This window comes from Fundulus heteroclitus, chromosome 10 (genome assembly GCF_011125445.2).
Source record: "Fundulus heteroclitus isolate FHET01 chromosome 10, MU-UCD_Fhet_4.1, whole genome shotgun sequence".
NCBI classification, from domain to species: Eukaryota; Metazoa; Chordata; class Actinopteri; order Cyprinodontiformes; family Fundulidae; genus Fundulus; species Fundulus heteroclitus.
This window is the reverse complement of record NC_046370.1, coordinates 2279094-2283409: the sequence shown is the minus strand read 5'-3', so window position 1 is coordinate 2283409 and position 4316 is coordinate 2279094.

Sequence of the window (4316 nt, the reverse complement as noted above, 5' to 3'; positions counted from 1 at the left end):
GGAGTGGATTTAATTATGCCAAAGCGAGACTCGGCTCTAACTCCTGATTGGCTGCTGGGGACCCCGTTCTTGAACCCTATTGGTCGAACCCCCATCAATCTGTCAAACCACCAGACAATAAAAGTTGCTGTCCCCGCCCCCGGCTCATACGTCACATTAACTGATTTACTGCGTTCAAAATACTCATAAATCCCGAATGCAGCGTCCTTAGGTTGGTAATTCTGAGTTTTACTTATACCCATAACATTGTGTGATGATTATAACGATCACTTCTGCATGAATCTAAAGCTTTTATAGAACTATTAAACCAACCAAACACACTTTAGATGTAGTTTGTCATCAGCAGAGCACCATATTATGGACATTGTTCCTGTATTTTGTGTAAAACGCTACTTAAGATCAAATCTGCCATGCAAATAAACTTTCAAGGGGTCACCAACCTTTTCGAAACCAAGAGCTACTTTATTGGTGGGCTACCAGTACTGACCTTTGAACAAGAAGAGTTCCCTTAACTTTATGTAAAGTAAACATATTTTTTATGCTTTGTTATAGATATTGACATTTTTAAAATGACACAACCTAGAAGTTGTATTTGAACAGGTTTTGGTTGAAAATACAACAACAATCCCTTCTGATTCACGAAACCCACTCCAAAAGTCACATCTAACATGACTGTTGCATTTAAAACACTGTGAAATTTAGATGAATAAACGATTAGAATTAAATAGACTAGAATGCCTTTATTGTCACTGCATTGTGTAATTGTACAGTATAATAAAATGTGTTTAAGGAGCTCCTTGATTTCACATTAAATTAGCTCATTAACAAAAATATATGGCTACAACAATTCAATGTTCTGACAGTTTGTATGTCAGTAAAGCAGCACCGTATAAATTTGACCTGAGTATTGGCTTAATTTGAGACATATCAAATTAGATTTCAGGTGATAACACAGCACTTGGAGCTTATCGATGCTAATCTTGAGCGCCGCTCTAGGTCACGCGGCCCATTCTAGGTTGGGTCAGTCTGAGTTCAGGCTGCTGTAACGAGAAAACAGGTATGACGCGTACCTGATCAGACACATTTTTGTTTCTCTGATGTAGGATTTAAAGGAGCATAGCTTAAATTACAGGATATTTGTAGACGTCTGCTCCCTCTGGCTGCAAGTTGAAATGACACTGGTGTTGTGAATGTGCATGGGAGAAAAGGTAAAGCATCTGCTGCTGGGACTGCACAGGTGCTTTCTTTAGAGGTGGGATGTCTTCTGAGGTAAGAAAGCCACAAATATTGAAGTTAGCCCATGTTCTCTTGCTAATGCATCAATTACACCAATATCCCGCCCTGAGGATGTGGCCCGAATCCCTCTCATGAACTGATCAATGCAGCCTATGGGGGAACTGCTGCAAATAGAGGATAACTCATTTTACATGTTGGGTAATTGTAAGAGCATACATGGGAATGAAAATAAATAATATTTAACTTCAAAACTCACATTATGCACCTTTAATCTAGTGGGGGGTGAATGTTGCCTTGTCTTTATAAGTAACCCGATGATTTCTCAATCTCCTGGTCCAAAGTGGCCTGCTATCATATTCCAAAACGAGGAGGGAGACTTTTGCAACAGTGCAGTGCTGCCAGTGGCCTCCAGGGGCACTAAACCTGGAAGTTAGAGGTCTAGCGCCCCTAGTGGCGAAAAATACACGGTGCTGCTTTAAATCAGACGTCTCACATGGTTCATGGAACCTGAAATCTGAAAAATTATTTGTTGTGCTTGAACATGTTACCAGCAAACATAATTGGAGGTTTTTACCAGCGTAATTTTCTGTCACAATGAGTGGTGGAAATTTCTTGCCAGACTAATCAAATGTGAGCCGCCTTACTTGTTCCCATCATCTAAAGTGAAGTTCGCCAGGCAGAAAACCCTGCGGACAGGATGGCTCAAATTTTGAAAGAGTTTTGACCAGTAGTAAACTGCTCCTTTAACATTTTGTCACACCGAAATTCCATTTTGTTTTACATATTTTCTTTTTTTGTTTATTGTCAGTTCCTTATCTGCCAAAGCATAGCGCCACATGACATGACGTGAAATGAAAAATTATAAAATAGATAAAAAGCAAGATATAAAAAAATGTAAAATACATAAACGCATCTGTAAAAAAGTTGATTAGTACAAAGAACACAATCTTAACAGCAGCTTAGCATTTTAACAGCTTATTTTAAAAGTTGTGCCTTTAATGTTGCAGTATTGCTTTTGGCTGATTGCAGCGTATCAATAAGTTCATGAGGGGGACCTGAGGAGTCTCTGATCAGCGCCCGTCACTCTCTTCTGCAGAGCCCTCTACCAAACTGCAACAAAAATCCCAGCAATGAGTCCTGCTACCGTGGCGTCATCCGCAAATTTATTTATCACATTTCCTGGTGTTTGGATGCAGAGTCATGTGTTAACAGTGAGGAAAGCTAGGAGCCAAGCAAGCACCAAACCTTGAGGATACCCTGTGCCAACGAGGGTGAGTTGTTTAACCAGTAAAGACTGACTTTGGTCGTTAGGAGATCCAGAAGATGGCACGACTGTAGCTTTTATGTTATTTTCAATTGCAATTTCTGGTTCTTCAAACACATTGAAGGAAAAGTAAAAAAAAAAAAAAAAAAAAAAACTAATTTGCAGGACTCCTCACAAAAATCCTCATAGTCCAGATTTCATATTTAAAGGCAAGCAAGGTCAGCCTGCCTTATTTCCACAAACAAACTATTAATGTTGTTTATCAATAATAGTGAATTGCTGCGCCAGCATACAACACACTGACTAGGGAGGCTCAACATAAACAGTAATTTCAATGGCTATACATAGTTTATCCGACTTCATTCTGTTACGCTCCCAGAATATGATTACCAGCTTTACTAACTGCCTCTGCAGTCTTTGTGCACGTAAACATATACAGACAGCACACTGACTTGCGGCTTGCGAGTAACAATTAAAGGCACTCTTTTGATCTACCACTGTGATTATGGGGCGAGTTGTTGAATGCCGCGGGAGAAATTCTGAACCAGGATTTATTAATGCCTTAGAATATTCCCAGAGAGCAAAGTCTGCAGCACCACGGTTCTCACACTGTCGCGCAAGTCAAGGTGCTTTTGCACAGTTCAAAATGTCAGCCAAGATGGAGATAGTTCATTGAGTGGCCATTTATTACACTGCAAAAACAGAACTAAAAGTAAGTGAAATTGTCTTTAAATCATTGTAATTTTTCTTGATTAGAGCAGGCAAATAAGACTATTTGCCAGTGGAATAAGACGTTTGCACTTAAAATAGGAACAATTCATCTCCATTGTCTTATTTCAAGTGCAGGATAACTAATTATGTTATGTTAGAGATGAATTGTTCCTATTTTAACTGCAAAAATCTCATTCTATTGGCAAATAGTCTTATCTACCTGCTCAAATCAAGGAAAAATACACTAATTTCAAGAAATTTTTTACTTATTTTTATATCCCTTTTTGCAGTGTATAACAAAAAAAAACACAGGACAGGCCTGTCTATATAAAACTTTAAAATTAAAACCAAAATTCATCATTTTTAGTCATTTATTCCTCTTTTCTCGACCAATACCTCCCAGCTGGGTGGGTGTGTGATGTGTGCGCACCATCTGGGTGGACTGCAAGGCTGCTTTGGGTGGTGTGAGCGCGTATTAGTGAGACAGCGTGCTTTGTGTGAGATAAATGTCCTGCCTCTGTGTGAAAGGGAGTGCCAGCGGTGGGGACAGGGGAAGAGGGCAAAAGATAACGTGACACCGCTTTCTCAGGCCGATCCCAGAGCAGCGAAAAAGCCTCAAAGCTTCCCCTCGTCAAAACCGCACACATCCAAAAATGTACCCTGCACGAAAATGGGCTCGTGCCCCCTAATGCGGAGATAACACGTGCGCACGTAGCTCTGGCACAGCAGAACGAGAGACAAAGTGCTTTGTCACGCAGGGATGGAGAAGCCAAGCCATGTGTTCAGCAGCACGTTCATCCGTCTCCACACTAACTGCACCCGAGAATTGATGTCACACCCTGAAAGAAACTGAGACAAAGCTCGATAACTAAAGTCAAACTTATCACAAACCCACTGGCATCCATTCGTTCACAGCCAGGGCGCTAACTGGACAGTATGTCAATCGGGAATGTATGCCCTGCATAAAGCATTTCTAACATTAACTAAAGGACCATCAGCTAATGTTTGCTTAGCTCTGTCTATTTGACCGAGGCAATGGATAAATGAGCCTGACCTCAGACCTCCTATGTGCTATTTCAAACTCATTCGAAGAGAGAAAATGTCA